The following is a 26,726-nucleotide window of genomic DNA, read 5'->3' as shown; positions in this document are numbered from 1 at the left end:
TGGGAGAGAGATGGCAATCAATGGCGGTAGGTGGGGGTTTGAGTTGGAGAACAGAGGCTCTCAAACTGGGCACTGCTGGATAGGATACGAAAGCGCCATGGCGGAGACGCAGGCGCGTGCTATGGAAGCTGGGCGGAGTGGGGATAGACGACGGAGGTGAACCGAGACGCTCCTCCTCTTATGCATATAATGCCTACTGCAGTTTCGAGGAGAGTGTGAATGTGTTCAAAAAAAGAGGAGAGTGTGAATGTGTTCAAAAAAAGAGGAGAGTGTGACTGTGACCCGACACCCGAGTAGGAGCAGACGGACTATAGGAGTAGCTCCATCATTACAGTCCATTAATCGTGCTTCCTACAATAAATAAGTGAAACATCCCAGGCTTGTGTTGTCTAATCAAATCGATGGCCATGTCAGTATTATGGTGAACAAATAAAACAAATACACACCAACCTTGTTCTTTTTGCAACGTACACCAATCTAGCAAGGCATCAACCTTCTCGCCATCAACTAGGACTCCGTGGCTCCGTCCCACCAAAATTGTCTCAACTTTGTAAAAAAAAAAATACATCTATCCATCTAAATTTTAACAAAGGTGAGACACTTTTGGTGGGACCGAGGGAGTAAAAAAAAACTTTACTACTCCATGCTAGTATCGGCCACTTTTCGAAAAGTAATTCAAATTTCCACTGAAGGCGTGCTATTTTATGGTCCTGAAAATTGCCAAAAAAATACAACCCAAAAATGCAACAGATCCATGTTAAGGGGGTACACCCTACGCAATATACATTAAGAAACTTCGAAACTTCAGCGACCTTGTAAGAATGCCCATGACAGTGCAGTTTTGCCAAATTAGGAAGAGACGAAATATGAATTCAACCAAAGAAAACTAAACGAATCCTTAGACAATATAGCATAGTTAACACGTTTAGAAAAAAATGATGACTCCAAGAGAACAACATTAGCAAGAAATACTCCATTTTAGTTTGAACTTGCAGTCACATATATATAGTACTACCAAAATACTAATACTCTGAGCTGCATTCTAGCACTCCAACTAGCTAGCTAATAGTTCTGGAGTAGTAGTACTACTATACAAGTCCAAAATACATCCGAACGAACCCTACTTCAAACTAAACTACTCCCTCCGATCTTCGAGTAACTACATTGCAGTATGATTAAACGAAGATTATTGTATAACCTTCTTGTTGATGCAAACGCAGATAGGCAACACACGCTGCCCTCCATTCCCGTCACAGAACGGGCGGCACCGCCAGGAAAGAAGTGAGCTGCTGCAACATGATCGAGCTAGGCGTCGGGGAGCTCGTCGGCTCGATTACCGCCATCAAGGTGTCCGTCGAGAGGTCACTGGTCCCAGCCGTCGCCGGCGCCGGCGGACCAATCACCAGCAGCTGCGCCTTGTACATCGGAAACAAGCACGCGGCCGACCTGATGCACACAGGACACAATGGTGGTCGGGCCGAGCGCGCCAACGGTGATGGCGAACACGCTACCGTCTTCTTCCCCACTGCCGATGAACAGGTGTCCCCGCGGTTGTACCGGAACACGAACTATGCACCAGGCGGGTATGCCATACTAGAACGTAAACACTGGGATGGAGTGGGATGCTTGGAGGTGTACCAGGAGCTCCCGCGGCGGGCCGGTGAAGCTGCAGTCGGTATTGATGGCCTCTGTGCAGCCGCACGGACCATGCGGGCACGCGATATAGTGCTTGTAGGAATCCGTGGAGGCGACCTAGCTCTGGCAGCCGACGCACTTGACCATTGCCCCAGATCGATTGGACGGCGGCAATCTTGCCCCAGATCGATTCGACGGTGGCAACCTCGCCGGCTGCTCGCACTTCTTGCACGGGTTCGGCGCAAGCTCGCCGACGCAGCGCGGACAGCCCATATGACCGCCCTTGCACTGCACGGAACAATGTACGTGGCATCAGTTGTCATTGACATTTCTCACAGGTGAACCTAAGAATGAAATCAGAAGGGAGCGACCTTGGATATGGGGGGTTTGAAGGGCAGCAGGCAGAGGGGGCACAAGAAGAGGGCCTCCTCCATCTTCAGAGAAGAGTGATCGGGAAAACGAGAACGGGATGGGTTCTTTTTTTTATACATGCCTTGGAGTGGAGTATGGATACTACTACTTATAGGAAGAACTTCCTTGCTAAGAATCGGCGTCGGCCGTACGCAACCATAGATGCACCAGCGGCTCTGCAGTTTGTCAAAATAAAAGGACAGAGCTGCAGTGACTTGAAGTCTCCAAATCTCATTGTGACTTGGTGCCACCATCTACCAACCATTTGAGATCCAACGTTCCAAACTATCTCTTATTTCGAACCTAAAAACAAAAATTATGAAAAAAATTATGAAAAAAATCCAGTAAAATGTAGATGCCTTGTTCTAAAATCTGTGAATATTTCATCCCACTCGGACGACTAGCTTGTGATTAAAGAGCTTTTTACGTATACGAGCACTAGTTTAAACTAAATAGTATATATTTGCTCACAAACCTTTGATTCAAATCGAATGAAACTTCACCAAAATATAAATCGAAATATGCACGATTAACTGGAAGTTATTGAAATGTTTCTGAGCAATTATAATAATTATTTAGTTTAAATTCTAAGTCGATCGCATAAATTGGATCTGAGATGGATGGTGGATGGTGGCACCAAGTCACTGTGAGACTTGGAAGTATCAAGTCAGTGAAGCTCTATCCCAAAATAAAAGCTTCGTGAAGGGGGCAATTTGGTTCAAAAAAGAAGCAGTGCCAAGCAGTTGTCAAACAGTACCCATATAGTCAAATGTACTCCCTCTGATTCAAATGAATTGACTCAACTTTGTCTAGATATATGGATATATCAAGTAGATGAAGCTCTATCCCAAAATAAAAGCTTCATGAAGGGGGAAGTTTGGTTCGAAAAAAAATACAGTGCCAAGCAGCTGTCAAATAGTACCATAACGTCAAATGTACTCGCTCCGATTAAAACGAAATGACTCAACTTTGTATTTTGCATGTCAAAGGTTTTTCGTAAAACTTGGCCAATCTTAACATAGTTTGCCTTTCTAAAAAAGATATAAGCCCTAAGGCTCCTTTGATTCATAGGATGGGAAAACCATAGAAATATGAAAAACATAGGATTGAGATTTAATGGCTAGTTGAATCATATAGGAAGATGAGTTGTGTTTGATTGTGCCAAAGGAAATTTTCCATGAGGTATGACCTAATGTTTTATTCTTATAGGATTTGCATTTTTGTCTTCCTATAGGATATGTTCCTATGAATCAAACAACTAGTGTGGGGAAAATTCACATGTGATCTAAATCCTACATAATTCCTATACAAATCCTATATATGAATTTTAGTTGTTAGGTCACTTAAAATGACTTCACTTGAAGGGTTACATTTTTGTTTTTTCTGAATTAGTAGTGATGCCTAACCATATATATACCTAAACCAAGAGAATCAGCATAAACTTATGTATATTAATAGTAAGCACATATATGAATGTTTTTTATCTACAAACCCATGGTCATATATATGTACATAGAAACATGCATATATGCTAGTTTTTGTACCTTGGTGTGTTCCTCTTTTGGGCTATCTCTTTTTTGTTCACCGGTTCACAACCAACGCCCTAGATTAATTTGGCACTTAGAAAATAACATTTTTTTGGCGCACTAACACAAATAGTAGTAGCACGGTCAACACTGTAGAGAAGTACAAAATAAATGTGTGTGGGAAAAATTGACTTAAAGTGACCATTACAATGAGAAAAAGGGTAGAACCAAGCATTGCACAGGGAAAAAGCAGTGTAGTGCCCAGAAGAAAAAAAAGTTGGGCTATACTCCCTCCATCCTGAAATAATGGGTGTAGAGTTAAAATTTGTCCATAAAAGAGTGTACTTCTTGTTTTGCAATGCACTTCAAAATTTGTCCACAAAAGAGTGGTAGTAAAAAATATTTATTTCTCATCACGAGGGATATAGTTTCTTCACGACTAGTACGCACTACCTCCATCACAAAGCTTAAGTCTTTTTTTAAGAGTCAAAGCAACTAAAGGTTGACGAAAATTTAGAACAATCTATCAACTAATATAATATTTTGTAGATACCATACCAAAAAAAATCATTGTCTATGTATTGATATTAATTTTGTATTTTTCATGATAATGATTTTTGGTAAAATCTTAGTTTACCTTGACATAGTTTGAGCTTCTAAAAATAATATAAGCCTTACGCTTTGGGATGGATGTAGTAGTATTTAGCATAATATGGTTTTCTTATTTACTACATGCATTTAGCTCATTGGAGGTGGAAAAGTTGAAGAGGAAAGTGATGGTCGATGACAGTCTCCCAATGTAATAATAAAATCCTTAATATGCCTTGAAAACCCACACGTACGCTCTTTCTAGGACAGAGGCAGTATGAGGTAATGCACCCACGCGCTGTCATCTGCCCGTTCGTGCTATGTCTCCCAAATCTTGAAATATCGTCAGTTATCCATTTCACGTCCACACTTCTCCCTCTCTCCACGGACTAGGAAAAAAACCTCTCTTCACTTCCCCTTCCCATTCCACCGATGGAGAGCCCAACCGACGCCGTCAACGCAGCGAAAGCGAAAGCCGCGCGGCTGGCCTTAGCCGCAGAGGAGGCGTCCAGAGCCGCGACCGCAGCACGCATGGCCGCAACGGTGGCGATCATCACCGCAGCGGATGCCAAAGACGAAGCGGAGGCCATTGCCGAAGGTCGGGCCATCGGTCGCTCATCGGCATCTGATGCTATTGGTAGATGGGTCCACTCTCTTGGGAAGCATCCCCTAGATGACGAGGACGAGGTTGAACTCATCTTTGAACCGCCGCCGCCGACCTTCGACGAGAATATCATCGACGAGGGGGAGGAAGTATGTTCCGATTCACCTCTCTCCCTTATTCAACATAGCCCTGTATCGATTTGCGCTATGGTCTCTCCCTCTTTTTTTTGCGCTATAGCGTTTTGAATTAGCGTCAGAATCTTTTTAGATTCATATTCAGTATTAGTTGCAACTGCTACATATTTGCTTCACATCCGATTCACCTCTCTCCCTTATTCAACATAGCCCTGTATCGATTTGCTCTATGGTCTCTCCCTCTTTTTTTTGCGCTATAGGGTTTTGAATTGGCGTCAGAATATTTTTAGATTCATATTCATTATTAGTTGCAACTGCTACATATTTGCTTCACCTGTTTATTTGGCATGTATCAGGTTGCTACTGATGAGGTTGACAGCGATGTCGAGTCGCGTCATAGGAAGGCCAGGGCCACTCTCAACAAGCTTAAGGCGGGGAAGTTCGACAAGTATTGGAGTGAACCCTAGACTGGTGCTAGGAACAGCTGCCCCTTCTGCACAAAGAGCATAAAGGTTGACTTTCGAAGCGTCCTGCAGCATGCCGAAGCCGGTGGGTCCGGCTGTCTCAAAGTTGGGGAAACTGTTAACCGATCCGGCTTTATAGCCAACCACATGGCCTATGGGCTATTCCTAAGGAAGAAATTGAACCAAGCTATCGAGACCGGTCGTGTGCCTCCTCCCAAGCCCAAGCCACCAAAGATTAAAGGTATGGGCAGCAAGAAGCAGAAGAAGCAGGACCGGGAGGAGGCGACAGGAAGAAGATGGTAAATATACTCCGTAACTGTTGTGCATGTTTGTCTCTCCTACTGCTTCAAAAGCAGCATCTTTTGTTTAACTCTGTTTATGTTTGCTGCTCAGCAGCGTTTGTGGTGAACCTATTAGCTTAATTAGGGGTTGTTGAACTATGTCTGTGTTGAACCTTGCTTAATTAGGTTGTGTTGAACTCTGTTTGTGTTGGAGTGGGAAGGGGGGCATGATGCTACCCTGAATTTGCGGGACCCCCAAAAAACTTGCAAATACGAGTGATGCATCCAAAAGGAACAAACTTTTACATGGTAGACCCCAGTCTGAAAGCAAGAAATGCGATCGGGGCCTTAACAGCCACCGCCCGGATTGATCGGGGATTTTGCCTGCCTACCGCATGTGACTTGTGCTCACTGAAGTTTGGGACCTCACGCATGGGCACCACACGTAAGTGACAGACCTGTTGGTGTAAAAACTCGGGTGATTATTATACTGTATAAGTACAAAGTTTCCTATGGATTCAAGGGTTGGAAAGCCAAGTTAACTCATTTTCATGACTAAGAAGGAGCCAGGCTTACTTTTTCATTTTCATGTTTTAACTTGTTTAAATCTTGGTCAAACAAAGGATTTGACCAGGATTCAAATGGGCATAAAAATTCAAAAAAGAAATCAAAAAAAAAACAAAGCACATAAGCTTCTTATGTCATATAGTAAGCATTAAAGTTGATCAACGAAGTCTAGACATATTCAAACTAGAAAAATCATGTATATACCCCCTAACCCTAAACTTTGTCTTATGAAGTCAAGCATGAAGAAAAGTGGTTTTGGGTTTCAAACATTGGAAATTAAAAAAACTCCCAAAAGCTTCATTTTGGAGTGACTAAGAAGAATCCAGGCTTACCTTTTCATTTTCATGTTTTAAACTGGTTTAAATCTTGGTCAAACCTAGGATTTGACCAAGATTCAAATGGACATAACAAATTCAAAAAAATCAAAACCAAACACATAGTCTTTTGATGTCATATAGTAAGCATTCTAGTTGATAAACAAAGTCTAGACATATTTAAACAAGAAAAATCATGTATATACTTGGCCCCTAACCCTAAACTCTGTCTTATGAAGTCAAGCATTAAGAGAAGTGGTTTTGGGTTTCAAACATGGAAATTTTAAAAACCTCCCAAAAGCTTCATTTTGGAGTGACTAAGAAGAATCCATGCTTACTTTTCATTTTCATGTTTTAAACTGGTTTAAATCTTGGTCAAACCTAGGATTTGACCAAGATTCAAATGGGCATAACAAATTCAAAAAAAAACCAAACACATAGTCTTTTGATGTCATATAATAAGCATTCAAGTTGATAAACAAGGTCTAGACATATTCAAACCAGAAAAATCATGTATCTACCCCCTACCCCTAAACTTTGTCTTATGAAGTAAAGCACGAAGAGATGTCATTTTGGGTTTCGAACATGGAAAATTAAAAAACCCTCCCAAAAGCTTCATTTTGGAGTGAATAAGAAGGATCCATACTTACTTTTCATTTTCATGTTTTAAACTTGTTTAAATATTGGTCAAACCTGCTAGGATTTGACCAAGATTCAAATGGGCATAAAAATTCAAAAAAAAAGAAATAAAAAATTAAACCGGAAATCACTTCTCTTCGTGCTTGACTTCATTAGACAGAGATTAGGGGTATATACATGATTTTTATTGTTTAAATATGTCTAGACTCCGTTGATCAACATGAATGCTTACTTTAACTTAAGAAGCTTATGTGCTTTGGTTTTTCATTTTTTGAATTCTTTATTGAATTTTTATGCCCATTTGAATCTTGGTCAAATCCTAGGTTTGACCAAGAATTAAACAAGTTAGTAACATGAAAATGAAAAAGTAAGCCTGGATCCTTCTTATTCACTCCAAAAATGAAGCTTTTGGGAGGGTTTTTGAATTTTCCATGTTTGAAACCCAAAACCATTCCTCTTATATGCTTGACTTCATATATATGACAGAGTTTAGCCTTAGGGGGTAATACAAGATTTTTCTGGTTTGAATATGTCTAGACCTTGTTTATCAACTTGAATGCTTACTATAAACCAAAAATTCATGTATCTACCCCTAACCCTAAACTATGCATGAAGAGAAGTGGTTTTGGGTTTCAAACCTGGATATTTCAAAAACCCTCCCAAAAGCTTCATTTTGGAGTGAATAAGAAGGATCAAGGCTTAATTTTTCATTTTCATGTTTTAATCTTGTTTAAATCTTGGTCAAACCTAGGATTTGACCAAGATTCAAATGGGCATAATTTAAAAAAATGAAAAATCAAGGCACATAGTGTTCTTATGTCATATAGTAAGCATTCAATTAAGTTGATAAACAAGCTCTAGACATATTCAAACCAGAAAAACCATGTATCTACCCCCTATATATCCCTAAACCCTGACTTATGAAGTCAAGCATGAAGAGAAGTGGTTTTTGGTTTCAATCATGGAAATTTCAAAAACCCTCCCAAGAGCTTCATTTTGGAGTGACAAATTAAGAAGCATCATGCTTACCTTTTCATATTCATGTTTTAAACTTGTTCAAATCTAGGTCAACAAACCTAGGATTTGACGAAGAATCAAATGGGTATAAAAAAAATTAAAACCAAGGTCTGCTCATGTCATATAGTGAGCATTCAATTAAATTGATAAACAAGGTCTAGACATATTCAACCTAGCAGGAAAATCATGTATCTACCCCCTAACCCTAAACTATGTCTTATGAAGTCAAGCATGCATGAAGAGAAGTGGTTTTTTGTTTTCAAGCATGGAAATTTCAAAAACCCTCCCAAGAGCTACATATTGGAGTGACTAAGAAGGATAGATGCTTAATTTTTCATATTCATGTTTTAAACTTGATTAAATCATGGTCAACCCTAGGATTTGACCAAGATTCAAATGGGCATAAAAATGAAAAAAAAATGAAAAACCAATGCACATAGTCATCTTATGTCATCTAGTAAGCATTCAATTAAGTTGATAAACAATGTCTAGACATATTCAAACCAGAAAATTTATGTATCAAGCTACCCCTAACCCCAAACTCTGTCTTATGAAGTCTAGCATGAAGAGAAGTACGTGGTTTTTTGGTTTCAAACATGGAAATTTCAAAAACCCTCTCAAGATCGAGCTTCATTTTGGAGTGACTACGAAGGATACATGCTTAATTTTTCATATTCATGTTTTAAACTTGTTTAAATCATGGTCAAACCTAGGATTTGAAAAAGATTCAAATGGGCATAATTAAAAAAAATGAAAAACCAAGGCACATAGTGTTCTTATGTCATATAGTAAGCATTCAATTAAGTTGATAAACAAGGTCTAAACATATTCAAACCAGAGAAATCATGTATCTACCCCTAACCCTAAACTCTGTCTCATGAAGTCAGGCGCATGAAGATATGTGGTTTTTGGTTTCAAACATGGAAATTTCAAAAACCCTCCCAAAGAGCTTCATTTTGGAGTGACTAAGAAGGATATATGCTTAATTTTTCATATTCATGTTTTCAACTTGTTTAAATCAGGGTCAAACCTAGGATTTGACCAAGATTCAAATGAGCATAAAATTAAAAAAACAATAAAATGAAAAACCAATGCATATAGTCTTCTTATGTCATATATATAGTAAGCATTCAATTAAGTTGATAAACAAGGTACGGTCTAGACATATTCAAACGAGAAAAATCATGTATCAAGCTACCCCTAACCCCAAACTCTGTCTTATGAAGTTTAGCATGAAGAGAAGTACGCGGTTTTTTGGTTTCAAACATGGAAATTTCAAAAACCCTCTCAAGAGCTTCATTTTGGAGTGACTACGAAGGATACATGCTTAATTTGTTTAAATCATGATCAAACCTAGGATTTGACCAAGATTCAAATGGGCAAAATTTAAAAAAATGAAAAATCAAGGCACATAGTCTTTTTATGTCATATAGTAAGCATTCAATTAAGTTGATAAACAAGGTCTAGACATATTCAAACCAGAGAAATCATGTATCTACCCCCTAACCCTAAACTCAGTCTCATGAAGTCAAGCGCATGAAGATATGTGGTTTTTGGTTTCAAACATGGAAATTTCAAAAACCCTCCCAAGAGCTTCATTTCGAAGTGATTAATTAAGAAGCATACATGCATGCTTACTTTTTCATATTCATGTTTTAAACTTATTCAAATCTTGGTGAAACCTAGGATTTGACCAAGATTCAAATGGGTATAAAAATTCAAAAAAAAAAAGGTCTTCTTATGTTATATAGTAGGCATTCAATTAAGTTGATAAACAAGGTCTAGACATATTCAAACCAGAAAAATCATGTATCTACCCCCTAACCCTAAACTCTGTCTTATGAAGTCAAGCATATGAAGAGAAGTGATTTTTGGTTTCAAACATGGAAATTTCAAAAACCCTCCCAAGAGCTTCATTTTGGTGCGACTAAAATGGTTAGAGGCTGATACGTCCAAAACGTATCTACTTTCCCGAACACTTTTGCTATTGTTTTGCCTCTAATTTGTGTATTTTGGATGCAACTAACACGGGCTAACGCTGTTTTCAGCAGAACTTTTCTGGTGTCTCGTTTTTGTGCAGAAATCCAACTTTCAGGAAAAACCTCGGGATTTTGATGGAAGGCCCTATTTTCCCAGAATGCTGACGGAGCCAGAAGGACAAATCAAGTGGAGGCCCGAGGGCCCCACACCATAAGGCGGCGCGGCCTAGGGGGGCCCGCGCGGCCCTATGGTGTGGCCCCCTCAGCCGGCCTCCGACGCTCTCCTTCGGACTACTTATTGGCCTCGACCTAAAAACGCACGGGGAGAAGTCGAAGTCGCCAGAAACCCTCCAGAACGCCGCCACATCGCGAAACTCCGTCTCAGGAGCCAGAAGTCTCCGTTCTGGCACTCCGCCGGGACGGGGAATTGGAGGAGATCATCGCCATCATCACCGCCAACGCCTCTCCATCAACCAGCCATGCTTCCCCCATCCATGTGTGAGTAATTCCCCCACTGTAGGCCGAAGGGGATGGTAGGGATTGGATGAGATTGGTCATGTAATAGCATAAGATTGTTAGGGCATAGTGCCTAGTATCCGTAGATGTTACTTTTATGATATTGTTGCAACTTGTTATGCTTAATGCTTGTCACTAGGGCCCGACTGCCATGATCTCAGATCTGAACATGTTATTGATTCATGAAGATATTCGTTGTTTATGATCTTACCTGCAAGTTGTATACACATGTCGCTGTCCGGAACCAATGGCCCCGAAGTGACAGAAATTGGGACAACCGGAGGGGATGGTAGTGACGTGAGGATCACATGTGTTCACGGAGTGTTAATGCTTTGCTCCGGTACTCTATTAAAAGGAGTACCTTAATATCCAGTAGTTTCCCTTGAGGCCCGGCTGCCACCGGCTGGTAGGACAAAAGATGTTGTGCAAGTTTCTCATTGCGAGCACGTACGACTATAATTGGAACACATGCCTATTGATTGATTAGTACTTGGATACCATTTTATTATTATCTGCAAATGCCCTGCTATGATTGTTACATGAGTTTCTCTCATCCATGCAACGCCGTCATCCGTCCCCGTGCCTACAGTATTTTAATCCTGCTGTTTACTAAAATCACTACTGCTGTTTCCGTTACTCTGCTGCTGTTATTTTACTACTGCTACTGCTATAAAACTGTTACTACTGATAAACTCTTGCGAGCAAGTCTGTTTCCAGGTGCAGCTGAATTGACAACTCCGCTGTTAAGGCTTTCAAGTATTCTTTGTCTCCCCTTGTGTCGAATCAATAAATTGGGTTTTACTTCCCTCGAAGACTATTGCGATCCCCTATACTTGTGGGTCATCAAGACTATTTTCTGGCGCCGTTGCCGGGGAGCATAGCTTTATTTGGAAGTTCACTTGGATTGATATTGTTCGCTGCAAATTCTCCATCATGGGTAAACCTCGCGATACTAAGGTCGTCATATTACCATCCACTACAAGAAAAGGTACAACTCTGAGTACCTCTGCTGCTCTTGATTCACCATCTGTGATTGATAAACTTGTTTCACCGCCACATGCTTCACATGCTGGTACTTCTGCTGAATCTGAAAACTCTTATGATATTGATAATGTTTCTGCTGTGCTTGATGATAGTGGTTCATTGGGATCCTTTCTAGATGCTACGATTGCTAGGTCTAGACAAATTGAAAATACTGAAACTCCTAATGCTACTACACCTATTAATTCACCTGGACTTGATTATTCTAGTGATGATCTTGATGAAGATTATGTGGAGCTTAATGATAATTTTATTGAAAAATGCAATGCTACTACTGATGCAAGAAAAATTAAAAAGTTGCTTGCAGAACATGCTGTTAGATATAAACTGTCTCCTGATCCTAAATTTGCCACATCTCCTATAAACAATAAGGATAAAGATTATGATTTTTCTCTTGATCTGTCTCATATAGCTATTGTTGAGAAAACACCCTTTTGTGGTACTGAAAAAGAAAGTGTTGTTGAACACATGATTGAGTTATCTACTCTGAGTAGCTTGTTTTCTGATGATGTTAAGATGCGTACTTATTTTGTTGCTAAAATCTTTCCATTCTCATTAAAGAATGACGCTAAAACTTGGTATAATAGTTTGCCACCTAATTCTATTAAAAGTCCAAAAGAATTGCTTGATGTTTTCTTCCAGAAATACTTTCCTGCTAGTGCTCAACATATTGCTTTGCAGAGAATTTATAATTTTGACCAGGAAGATGGAGAGAAATTGCCTGAGGCTTGGGCGAGATTTTGCTCTCTTATTAGAGCTCGGCCTGACCATGATTTGGAAAAGCATGATTTACTTGATATATTTTATAGTGGACTAACCATTGAGTCTAGGGCATACCTGGATAGTTGTGCTGGTTGTGTTTTCAGGAAAAGAACTCCAGACGAAGCTGAAGAATTATTGGCTAAAATAGGCCGGAATCATGATGATTGGACTACGCCTGAACCAACTCCAACGCCAATATTGAAGAAGAGGGGTTTAATTAAATTGAATGATGAAGATATGAGGGAAGCCAAGAAGTCTCTCAAGGAGAAAGGTATTAAATCTGAAGATGTGAAGAATCTGCCTCCCATAGAAGATATATGTGAGATAATTCCCCCTTCATCCATGATTGAGGTAAATTCCCTTCAACGCTTTACTAGGGAAGATATTCCGTATTCGAAACCTCCTGCACAATGCTTAGATGAGTTTGATAATTATATTGTTAAGCAAGAAAATTTTAATATGAGAGTAGAGAATCATTTAATGGAAAATTCTCGAGCTATTAGTGAATTGCATGATATAGTGGAGAGAACCTCCAATGATGTTAAGATGCTTGTTAAACATTTTCATATGGTTCAAACTCAAATTGATCAACTCATTAAAGTGCAAAATGACTTGTTGGGAAATAATTCTAAAGAAAAACATGCTTATGAAGTAACAACTAGAGGTGGTGTTTCTACTCAGGATCCTCTATATCCTGAAGGACATCCCAAAAGAATTGAACAAGATTCTCAACGCATTGAACCTAGAGCTCCATCTAAGAAAAAGAAAAATAAACATAAAAATGTTGTAGAATCCTCTGAACCTGTTAATGATCCTAATAGTATTTCTATTTCTGATGCTGAAACTGAAAGTGGTAATGAACATGATAAAGATAATGATAAGAATGACACTCCTGATAAAGAAGAGGTTGAAGAAGAACCTGAAAAGCATGCTAAAAATAAAAAAGTATACTAAAGAAGATTTTATTGCTGAGAAACATGGTAATGAAAGAGAACCTTAGGTTCAAAAGCAAATGCCTTTTCCTGCTAAGAAACTAAAATCAAAGGAAGAAGAACACTATAATAAATTTTGTGATTGGATGAAACCTTTATTCTTGCAAATCCCTTTGAGTGATGCTATTAAATTGCCTCCTTATTCAAAGTATATGAAAGATATTGTTACTAACAAAAGGAAAATTCCTAATGAGGAGATTTCCACTATGCTTGCTAATTACTCTTTTAACGGTAATGTTCCAAAGAAGCTTGGCGACCCAGGTATTCCGACTATTCCTTGTTCTATTAAGAATAATTATGTTAAAACTGCTCTATGTGACTTGGGAGCCGGTGTTAGTGTTATGCCTTTTTCTCTTTATAAGAGACTTTACTTAGATAAGTTGATACCTACTGATATATCTTTGCAAATGGCTGATAAATCTACTGCTATTCCTGTTGGTATATGTGAGGATGTTCCTATTCAAGTTACTAATAACTGCTTGATATTAACTGATTTTGTTGTGTTGGAAATGCCTGAAGATGATAATATGTCTATTATTCTTGGGAGACCTTTTCTTAACACCGCAGGGGCTGTTATTGATTGCAATAAAGGAAAGGTTACTTTCAATGTTGATGATAAGGAACACACTGTCTATTTCCCCAAGAGGATTGAAAAAGCGTGCGGAGTTAATACTATTTCTAATGTGAGAACTATCAAAGTTGGAACTATCGATTGTCCTATATATGAGCCTAAAGAAGAATATCAAACTCTTGTGATTGGATCCATATCAATACAATTCAAGGTAACATGATTGATTTGAGGTTTATTTCTTCTTATGCTATGTAAAATTTATTTGGTGGCAAGACTTGATCAACCTTGTTAACAAATTCATTTTATATGCATAGAGGAACTAAACAACATATCTTTCTTCCTCCACTTATTTTACTTACTGTAGCAATACATTTGTATCTTTACTTTATTGCATTATTGTGCTAAGTAAAGTCTCTAATAGAAGGTTGATGCTAGATTTGGATTTCTGCACAGAAACAGATTTCTTATTGTCACGAATTTGGGTAGGATTCTCTGTAGGTAACTCAGAAAAATCTGCCAATTTACGTGAGTGATCCTCAGATATGTACGCAACTTTCATTAGTTTTGAGTTTTCTGATTTGAGCAACGGAAGTACCTCTTTAAAATTCGTCTTTACTGGCTGTTCTGTTTTGGCAGATTCTGTCTCTGTTTTTTGCATTGTCTCTTGTGGACTTTAAGCAAGGCTTTCTAGACGTGGAGAGCTGTAGCTAATGTTTTATTGAGTTCTTGCAATGTGTCACTACAGGACTAAAGTGGATTAAAGTTTTTGAGTACTAACCCCTCTAATGAAGTTTATGAGAAGTTTGGTGTGGCAGAAGTTTTTAAGGGTCAAGAGAGAAGGGTGATATAATGTGATCAAGAAGAGTCAAAAGCCTAAGCTTGGGGGGAGGTATACCGGCATCACTCATTCTTTGCATATTATGGTTGCTGGATACTTGTACATACTTGTTTAGTCTCTTTGAATGGTTTTCTAATGAGAGGGAGATGATATTTGGGGAAGTGCTGCCTGAAAACAGATTCTGGACTGTTACTAGAAAAATTCGTGCGCACAGCCAGAACGTTATTTTGAGCTGCCAATTTTTGTGCAGGTTCCCCAGGTTGTTATCTAACTTTCATTAGTTTAACACTTTTCGAGCTGAGCAACGTAAGATTTTTGTAAAAATCGATTTCTGTACTGCTGTCAGGTTTTGGCAGATTTCTGCCATCTCGCTTTTCTGTGTTTCTTTTAGTTTTCATTTTCTTGTTCTTGTTTTGTTTCTCTCCTAAAACACAAAAAGACCAAAAATATTTCTGTTTTTTCTCTTCACCATTTGTTTATCTTGGTTTCTTGCATTTGTTTCGCTTTATTTTGCTATTGCTAGTTTGCTATAAGAAAACCCAAAAAGATTTTGCTTTGTTTGCTTGTTTCCTTTTGTTCTTGTTCTCAAATTCGAAAACACCAAAAATATTTGCTGTACTTATTTGGTTTGTAAAGCTCATTATGAGTTCAATGGTCTTCGTTGGTTGGAGCGTGGTCTTCATTTCATATTATCCAAGCTACACAAGTGAAAAGGCAATAATGACAATCTACGACAATCTGATTGTGGTGAGAGGCTGGTATGAACTCTATTTGTTTTCATTTTTGTACATATACTCATCCATGTGAGCATGCTTAGTTGGTTCATGTGAGGTATATGTCATTTAAGAAAGTCTAATAGTTCATGATCTCTCATGTTTAGCTCCAATTTATTAATATGAGCAGCATGTCATGGATGTTTGCTTGCATTGTTTTATTCATAGATAGGTATGATATTGTGGTATCCTCCTCTGAATAATTCATTTATATCGATTTGGCACATGCTCACGCATGCATATGACTGAACAAAAGTCAATTAAGCCTCAATGATTTACATTGCTTCAGAGTTCTTGTATCACTTTTATGCCTCAGTTAATTTATTTTGCCGCAAGCATGATTATGACAGTTATTGCTCTCTTGATTTGTCGCTCCCTAGTCTTTTGCTAGCTTTCACTTGTACTGAGCGGGAACGCTGCTCGTGCTTCCAAACACATGAAAACCAAGTTATTCCAAAGTGTCCACCATAAATACCTATGCATGGCATTTCAAACCATTCCAAGTAGATTCTCATGCGCTACCTTTAAAACCTTCAAAATGCTTCTCAATTTGTGTTAATGTTTCATAGCTCATGAGGAAGTATGTGGTGTTTAGCTTTCAACCTTGTCATTTACTTTTGACGGACTCTCATATGGACTAGTGGCACATCCGCTTATCCAATAATTTTGCAAAAAAGAGCTGGCAATGGGATTCCCAGTCCCGAATTAATTAACTTAAATAGACACTCCTCCATGGTTTGTGATTGTTGGACGGCACCCGAAGATTCGGTTAGCCATGGCTTGTGTAAGCAACGGTTGGGGGGAGTGTCATCATCATAATAAAACTAAACCAAAAAGGCACTCCTTCATGGTATGTGATTGTTGGCAGGCACCCGAGGATTCGGTTAGCCATGGTTTGTGTAAGAAAGGTTGGAAGGAGTGCCACATAAAAATGCAAATAATTCATGGGAGCCGCTCTTGAAAGTCCGGTTGGCGAGGTAGTTGGTGTACCCATTACCATTCGTTGACAACAACAAACACCTCTCAAAATAATTTTACTCCTGCTTTACAAATGAAAAGCTCTAGCGCATGTTAATCCCTGCTTCCCTCTGCGAAGGGTCAATCTTTTACTTTTATGTTGTGTCTCCATCCTTTCTTTGAGCACTTTCTTGAGAGCACAACTGTCATTCTTAGTATAATATGTTTGTCTCAAAATATGATTGATTGTGGTATAACTTTGATGCTTTTATCTTTGACAATCACTACTTCTAGTCTTTCTATGAACTCCAGAGGTGCCTTGGCATTTATGTTTTGCCAATCAAATACAGGCAAGCGAGATACCACTCTATCATACTCATTTATGAACATTGCAATCCTGCTTATATACATGATTCATGATGCTTATTATTAATTGTTGGTACCTCTTCATGATTGACATAGCTGTTAGATGATCTTATTTGCATGTACCTTATTATGAACTGCTTAAGTATTAGCCATATCATGAGAATATATACATCATATGAGCAAATGTGTTCGTGAAAGTTCTTTTATCGCTCAGTTCTTAACTGAATTGCTTGAGGACAAGCAATGAGCTAAGCTTGGGGGGAGTTGATACGTCCAAAACGTATCTACTTTCCCGAACACTTTTGCTATTGTTTTGCCTCTAATTTGTGTATTTTGGATGCAACTAACACGGGCTAACGCTGTTTTCAGCAGAACTGTTCTGGTGTCTCGTTTTTGTGCAGAAATCCAACTTTCAGGAAAAACCTCGGGATTTTGACGGAAGGCCCTATTTTCCTAGAATACTGACGGAGCCAGAAGGACAAATCAAGTGGAGGCCCGAGGGCCCCACACCATAAGGCGGCGCGGCCTAGGGGGGCCCGCGCGGCCCTATGGTGTGGCCCCCTCAGCCGGCCTCCGACGCTCTCCTTCGGACTACTTATTGGCCTCGACCTAAAAACGCACGGGGAGAAGTCGAAGTCGCCAGAAACCCTCCAGAACGCCGCCACATCGCGAAACTCCGTCTCAGGAGCCAGAAGTCTCCGTTCTGGCACTCCGCCGGGACGGGGAATTGGAGGAGATCATCGCCATCATCACCGCCAACGCCTCTCCATCAACCAGCCATGCTTCCCCCATCCATGTGTGAGTAATTCCCCCGCTGTAGGCCGAAGGGGATGGTAGGGATTGGATGAGATTGGTCATGTAATAGCATAAGATTGTTAGGGCATAGTGCCTAGTATCCGTAGATGTTACTTTTATGATATTGTTGCAACTTGTTATGCTTAATGCTTGTCACTAGGGCCCGACTGCCATGATCTCAGATCTGAACATGTTATTGATTCATGAAGATATTCGTTGTTTATGATCTTACCTGCAAGTTGTATACACATGTCGCTGTCCGGAACCAATGGCCCCGAAGTGACAGAAATTGGGACAACCGGAGGGGATGGTAGTGACGTGAGGATCACATGTGTTCACGGAGTGTTAATGCTTTGCTCCGGTACTCTATTAAAAGGAGTACCTTAATATCCAGTAGTTTCCCTTGAGGCCCGGCTGCCACCGGCTGGTAGGACAAAAGATGTTGTGCAAGTTTCTCATTGCGAGCACGTACGACTATAATTGGAACACATGCCTATTGATTGATTAGTACTTGGATACTGTTTTATTATTATCTGCAAATGCCCTGCTATGATTGTTACATGAGTTTCTCTCATCCATGCAACGCCCGTCATCCATCCCCGTGCCTACAGTATTTTAATCCTGCTGTTTACTAAAATCACTACTGCTGTTTCCGTTACTCTGCTGCTGTTATTTTACTACTGCTACTGCTATAAAACTGTTACTACTGATAAACTCTTGCGAGCAAGTCTGTTTCCAGGTGCAGCTGAATTGACAACTCCGCTATTAAGGCTTTCAAGTATTCTTTGTCTCCCCTTGTGTCGAATCAATAAATTGGGTTTTACTTCCCTCGAAGACTGTTGCGATCCCCTATACTTGTGGGTCATCAGAGGCTTAGTTTTTCATACTCATGTTTTAACTTGTTTAAATCTTGGTTGAACCATAGGTTTGACCAAGATTCAAATTGGTATAAAAATTCAAAAAAATCAAAAAATGAAAAACCAAAGCACATAGTCTTCCTCTGTCATATAGTAAGCATTCAAGTTGATAAACATGGTCTAGACATACTCAAACCAGAAAAATCATGTATCTACCCCATAACCCTAAACTCTGTCTTGTGAAGTCAAGCATGAAGAGAAGTGGTTTTTGGTTTCAAACATGGAAATTTCAAAAACCCTCTCAAGAGCTTCATTTAGGAGTGACTAAGAAGGATCCATAGGAAACTATGTACTAATACAGTATAATAATCACCCGAGTTATTAGAGCAACAAGTCTGTCACTTACGTGTGGTTCCCATGCGTGAGGTCCCACACTTCAGTGAGCACAAGTCACGTACGCTAGGTAGGCAAACTCCCAGCCATCTTCTTTGTCAAGAGAGAGGCATCAACTCTCTCTCTCTCTCTCCAATTATCCACCTCCGTTGGCTGCCGGTTTTGGCAGGTCGTTTCTAGCTCAGCTCGTAGGCCATGGTGTGCAGGCTCTGTAGCCATGGCGATTTGGTCGCGCCAAGTGGTTCGTCCCCGGCTGCGACGAGGATCAATCCGGACGGTGGCTGTTAAGGACCCGATCGCATTTCTTGCTTTCAGCCTGGGGTCTACCATGTAAATCTTAGGGATTTAGACGTATTTTCCTCCATATTTTGTGTCCTGTCAGAACTGCGCTCGATGCGTATTGGAAATCTGGGTCCTTCAGGATCGTTCGGTTGTCCCTCTAAAAACGTCTCTCTCATTCTCAGCCTTTCTCGCTCGCTCGCACCCCCCACTGCGCACCGACAACCCCGCACAAATCAACATCACCGTAAAAGGATAGACACCATAAATAAGTGGGGCCCCGTGACTGCTCTCCCTTCGTCTCCTCCCGTGTGATCCCTCTTCCTCCGACTCCCGACCTTGCGGAAAAGAAAAATGAAATGAAAGAGTTTCACTGGACGGGCAAACACATGTGCTGCCTAGTAATAATAATAATAACGTAAAAAAATCGACCTACGAATCTATTATTAAATAAGCTAAACTAGGGTTTTGCCCAGTACTACAGATCAATTTCTGAAAATCCAACTACGGGGTTCGATTTTGGCCTGCTAATATAAAATTATATAATCCAAACTAGTATTCCTCTAAAAAATCATTTTGGTATGCATCGTTTGGTACTTTTCATAGCTGGAGTGCTTGCTCCCTCTGTTAGCAAATAGTCTTCGTATGTCATATAGTAAGCATTCAAGTTGATAAACAAGGTTTAGACATATTCAACCAGAAAAATCATGTATCTACCCCCTATCCCTAAACTCTGACTTATGAAGTCAAGCATGAAGAGATGTGGTTTTTGGTTTCAAACATGGAAATTTCAAAAACCCTCCCAAGAGCAACATTTTGGAGTGACTAAGAAGGATAGATGCTTAATTTTTCATATTTATATTTTGAACTTGTTTAAATCATGGTCAAACCTAGGATTTGACCAAGATTCAAATGGGCATAAAAATTCAAAATAAATCAAAATAAATGAAAAACCAATGCACATAGTATTCTTATGTCATATAGTAAGCATTCAATTAAGTTGATAAAAAAGGTCTAGACATATTCAAACGAGAAAAATCATGTATCAAGCTACCCATAACCCCAAACTCTGTCTTATGAAGTCAAGCATGAAGAGAAGTACGTGGTTTTTTGGTTTCAAACATGGAAATTTCAAAAACCCTCTCAAGAGCTTCATTTTGGAGTGACTACGAAGGATACATGCTTAATTTTCATATTCATGTTTTAAACTTGTTTAAATCATGGTCAAACGTAGGATTTGACCAAGATTCAAATGGGCATAATTTAAAAAAATGAAAAACCAAGGCACATACTCTTCTTATGTCATATAGTAAGCATTCAATTAAGTTGATAAACAAGGTCTAGACATATTCAAACCAGAAAAATCATGTATCTAGCTACCCCTAACCCTAAACTATGTCTTATGAAGTCAAGCATGCATGAAGAGAAGTGGTTTTTGGTTTCAAACATGGAAATTTCAAAAACCCTACCAAGATCTACATTTTGGAGTGACTAAGAAGGATATATGCTTAATTTTTCATATTCATGTTTTAAACTTGTTTAAATCATGGTCAAACCTAGGATTTGACCAAGATTAAAATGGGCATAAAAATTCAGAAAAAACAAAAAATGGAAAATCAAGGCACATAGTCTTCTTATGTCACATAGTAAGCATTCAATTAAGTTGATAAACAAGGTCTAGATATATTCAAACCAGAGAAATCATGTATCTACCCCCCTAACCCTAAACTCTGTCTCATGAAGTCAAGGATGAAGATATGTGGTTTTTGGTTTCAAACATGGAAATTTCAAAAACCCTCCCAAGAGCTTCATTTTGGAGTGACTACGAAGGATATATGCTTAATTTTTCATATTCATGTTTTCAACTTGTTTATATCATGGTCAAACCTAGGATTTGACCAAGATTCAAATGGGCATAAAATAAAAAAAAAACAATAAAATGAAAAACCAATGCACATAGTCTTCTTATGTCATATATATAGTAAGCATTCAATTAAGTTTATAAACAAGGTCTAGACATATTCAAATGAGAAAAATCATGTATCAAGCTACCCATAACCCCAAACTCTGTCTTATGAAGTCAAGCATGAAGAGAAGTACGTGGTTTTTTGGTTTCAAACATGGAAATTTCAAAAACCCTCTCAAGAGCTTCATTTTGGAGTGACTACGAAGGATACATGCTTAATTTTCATATTCATGTTTTAAACTTGTTTAAATCATGGTCAAACGTAGGATTTGACCAAGATTCAAATGGGCATAATTTTAAAAAAATGAAAAATCAAGGCACATAGTCTTCTTATGTCATATAGTAAGCATTCAATTAAGTTGATAAACAAGCTCTAGACATATTCAAACCAGAAAGATCATGTATCTACCCCCTATATATCCCTAAACCATGACTTATGAAGTCAAGCATGAAGAGAAGTGGTTTTTGGTTTCAATCATGGAAATTTCAAAAACCCTCCCAAGAGCTTCATTTTGAAGTGACTAATTAAGAAGCATACATGCTTACCTTTTCATATTATTCATGTTTTAAACTTGTTCAAATCATGGTCAACAAACCTAGGATTTGACGAAGATTCAAATGGGTATAAAAAAAATTAAAACCAAGGTCTGCTCATGTCATATAGTGAGCATTCAATTAAATTGATAAACAAGGTCTAGACATATTCAAACTAGCAGGAAAATCATGTATCTACCCCCTAACCCTAAACTTTGTCTTATGAAGTCAAGCATGCATGAAGAGAAGTGGTTTTTGGTTTTCAAGCATGGAAATTTCAAAAACCCTCCCAAGAGCTACATATTGGAGTGACTAAGAAGGATAGATGCTTAATTGTTCATATTCATGTTTTAAACTTGATTAAATCATGGTCAAACCTAGGATTTGACCAAGATTCAAATGGGCATAAAAAATAAAAATAAAACAATAAAACGAAAAACCAATGCACATAGTCATCTTATGTCATCTAGTAAGCATTCAATTAAGTTGATAAACAAAGTCTAGACATATTCAAACCAGAAAAATCTTGTATCAACAAGCTACCCCTAACCCCAAACTCTGTCTTATGAAGACAAGCATGAAGTGAAGTACGTGGTTTTTTGGTTTCAAACATGAAAATTTGAAAAAACCTCTCAAGAGCTACATTTTGGAGTGACTAAGAAGGATAGATGCTTAATTTTTCATATTTATATTTTGAACTTGTTTAAATCATGGTCAAACCCTAGGATTTGACCAAGATTCAAATGGGCATAAAAATTCAAAATAAATCAAAATAAATGAAAAGCCAAGGCACATAGTATTCTTATGTCATATAGTAAGCATTCAATTAAGTTGATAAACAAGGTCTAGACATATTCAAATGAGAAAAATCATGTATCAAGCTACCCATAACCCCAAACTCTGTCTTATGAAGTCAAGCATGAAGAGAAGTACGTGGTTTTTTGGTTTCAAACATGGAAATTTCAAAAACCCTCTCAAGAGCTTCATTTTGGAGTGACTACGAAGGATACATGCTTAATTTTCATATTCATGTTTTAAACTTGTTTAAATCATGGTCAAACGTAGGATTTGACCAAGATTCAAATGGGCATAATTTAAAAAAAATGAAAAACCAAAGCACATAGTCTTCTTATGTCATATAGTAAGCATTCAATTAAGTTGATAAACAAGGTCTAGACATATTCAAACCAGAAAAATCATGTATCTAGCTACCCCTAACCCTAAACTCTGTCTTATGAAGTCAAGCATGCATGAAGAGAAGTGGTTTTTGGTTTCAAACATGGAAATTTCAAAAACCCTACCAAGATCTACATTTTGGAGTGACTAAGAAGGATATATGCTTAATTTTTCATATTCATGTTTTAAACTTGTTTAAATCATGGTCAAACCTAGGATTTGACCAAGATTAAAATGGGCATAAAAATTCAGAAAAAACAAAAAATGGAAAATCAAGGCACATAGTCTTCTTATGTCACATAGTAAGCATTCAATTAATTTGATAAACAAGATCTAGATATATTCAAACCAGAGAAATCATGTATCTACCCCCTAACCCTAAACTCTGTCTCATGAAGTCAAGCATGAAGATATGTGGTTTTTGGTTTCAAACATGGAAATTTCAAAAACTCTCCCAAGAGCTTCATTTTGGAGTGACTACGAAGGATATATGCTTAATTTTTCATATTCATGTTTTCAACTTGTTTAAATCATGGTCAAACCTAGGATTTGACCAAGATTCAAATGGGCATAAAATTAAAAAAAACAATAAAATGAAAAACCAATGCACATAGTCTTCTTATGTCATATATATAGTAAGCATTCAATTAAGTTGATAAACAAGGTCTAGACATATTCAAATGAGAAAAATCATGTATCAAGCTACCCATAACCCCAAACTCTGTCTTATGAAGTCAAGCATGAAGAGAAGTACGTGGTTTTTTGGTTTCAAACATGGAAATTTCAAAAACCCTCTCAAGAGCTTCATTTTGGAGTGACTGCGAAGGATACATGCTTAATTTTCATATTCATGTTTTAAACTTGTTTAAATCATGGTCAAACGTAGGATTTGACCAAGATTCAAATGGGCATAATTTAAAAAAAATGAAAAATCAAGGCACATAGTCTTCTTATGTCATATAGTAAGCATTCAATTAAGTTGATAAACAAGCTCTAGACATATTCAAACCAGAAAGATCATGTATCTACCCCCTATATATCCCTAAACCATGACTTATGAAGTCAAGCATGAAGAGAAGTGGTTTTTGGTTTCAATCATGGAAATTTCAAAAACCCTCCCAAGAGCTTCATTTTGGAGTGACTAATTAAGAAGCATACATGCTTACCTTTTCATATTATTCATGTTTTAAACTTGTTCAAATCTTGGTCAACAAACCTAGGATTTGACGAAGATTCAAATGGGTATAAAAAAAATTAAAACCAAGGTCTGCTCATGTCATATAGTGAGCATTCAATTAAATTGATAAACAGGGTCTAGACGTATTCAAACTAGCAGGAAAATCATGTATCTACCCCCTAACCCTAAACTTTGTCTCATGAAGTCAAGCGCATGAAGATATGTGGTTTTTGGTTTCAAACATGGAAATTTCAAAAACCCTCCCAAGAGCTTCATTTCGAAGTGATTAATTAAGAAGCATACATGCATGCTTACTTTTTCATATTCATGTTTTAAACTTATTCAAATCTTGGTGAAACCTAGGATTTGACCAAGATTCAAATGGGTATAAAAATTAAAAAGAAAAAACAAAAAAGGTCTTCTTATGTTATATAGTAGGCATTCAATTAAGTTGATAAATAAGGTCTAGACATATTCAAACCAGAAAAATCATGTATCTACCCCCTAACCCTAAACTTTGTCTTATGAAGTCAAGCATGAAGAGAAGTGGTTTTTGGTTTCAAGCATGGAAATTTCAAAAACCTCCCCAAACTTCATTTTAGAGTGACTAAGAAGGATACAAGCTTCCCTTTTCATTTTCATGTTTTAAACTTGTTTAAATTATCTTGGTCAAATCTAGGATTTGACAAGATTCAAATGGGTAAACATATGATAAGTGATGCAAATATCATTTCTAAGCGCGGGCAAACCAGCCTTTAGCTTAACATATTACAAGGTTTCAGAAAATTGAGTGGGGGCGGCTGCCCCCCTTGGCTATAGTCTGGATCCACCCATGCTATAGTTTGAGGCCATTTGGATGACATCGAAAAAATTCTTTGATTAGAAATGGGGTTGTTCGAACCTCGTAGTTGAATTTTTTTGAACCTTGATCTGTAGTACTGGGCAAAACCATAGTTTAACCTATTTAATTATAGATTCGTAGGTCGATTTTTCTACGTAAGTACCTTTTTATTATTACTCTACTATGGAGCACATATGTGTTTGCCCGTCGAGTGAAACTCGGAGGAAGAGGGATCACTCGGAAGGAGAGAAGGAGGAGGGAGAGCATTATGGTGTCTCCCCTTTTTCGGGTGATGATGTTGACTGTTGTGCAGGTTTTGTCAGTGAGCAGGAGGTGCGAGCGAGCGAGCGAGCGAGTCGAGCGAGGCCGAGAATGAGAGAGATTTGTTTTTTTTTGTGAGAGGGACAACCGAAGGATCCTGAAGGAACCAGAGACTTCCAATACGCATCCTGATGCGTCTTCTCTTGACAAAGAAAATGGCTGGGAGTTTGCGTACCTATTGCACGTGACTTGTGCTCACTGAAGTGTGGGACCTCACGCATGGGCACCACACGTAAGTGACAGACCTGTTGGTGTAAAAACTCGATTGATTATTATAGTGCGTTAGAGCAAAGTTTCCTATGGATTCAAGGGTAGGAAATCCAAGTTAACTCATTTACATGACATTATTTTTTCCATGAAGCAAAGTTAACACATCTATCAATTGGTACATTTTGGAGTGACTAAGAAGGATCCATGCTTACCTTTTCGTTTTCACGTGTTAAACTTGTTTAAATCTTGGTCCAACCTAGGATTTGACAGAGATTCAAATGGGCAGAAAATTCAAAAAAAAACAGAAAAATGAAAAACCAAAGCACATACGTAGTTTTCTTATGTCATATAGTAAGCATTCAAGTTGATAAACAAGGTCTATACATACTCAAACCATACAAATCATGTATCTACCCCTAACCCTAAACTATGTCTTATGAAGTCAAGCATGAAGAGAAGTGGTTTTGGGTTTCAAACATGGAAATTTCAAAAACCTCCCAAAAACTTCATTTAGAGTGACTAAGAAGGATAAATGCTTCCCTTTTCATTTTCATGTTTTAAACTTGTTTAAATCTTGGTCAAACCTAGGATCTGGCCAAGATTCAAATGGGCATCAAAAATAAAAAAAAATCAGAAAAATGAAAAACCAAAGCACATAGTCTTCTTATGTCATATAGTAAGCATTAAAGTTGATAAACAAGGTCTAGACGTATTCAAACCAGACAAATCATGGATCTACCCCTAACCCTAAACTCTGTCTTATGAAGTCAAGCATGAAGAGAAGTTGTTTTGGGTTTCAAACATGGAAATTTCAAAAACCCTCCCAAAGAGCTTCATTTTGGAGTGACTAAGAAGGATCCATAGGAAACTATGTACTAATACAGTATAATGATCACCCGAGTTATTAGAGCAACAAGTCTGTCACTTACGTGTGGTTCCCATGCGTGAGGTCCCACACTTCAGTTAGCACAAGTCACGTAGTCTTCTTATGTCATATAGTAAGCATTCAATTAAGTTGATAAACAAGGTCTAGACGTATCAAACCAGAAAAATCATGTATCTACCCCCTATATATCCCTAAACCCTGACTTATGAAGTCAAGCATGAAGAGAAGAAGTGGTTTTTGGTTTCAAACATGGAAATTTCAAAAACCCTCCCTAGAGCTTCATTTTGGAGTGACTAATTAAGACGCATACATGCTT

Source organism: Lolium perenne, chromosome 1 (assembly GCF_019359855.2).
Source record: "Lolium perenne isolate Kyuss_39 chromosome 1, Kyuss_2.0, whole genome shotgun sequence".
Taxonomy (NCBI): domain Eukaryota; kingdom Viridiplantae; phylum Streptophyta; class Magnoliopsida; order Poales; family Poaceae; genus Lolium; species Lolium perenne.
This window is presented reverse-complemented; position numbering follows the sequence as displayed.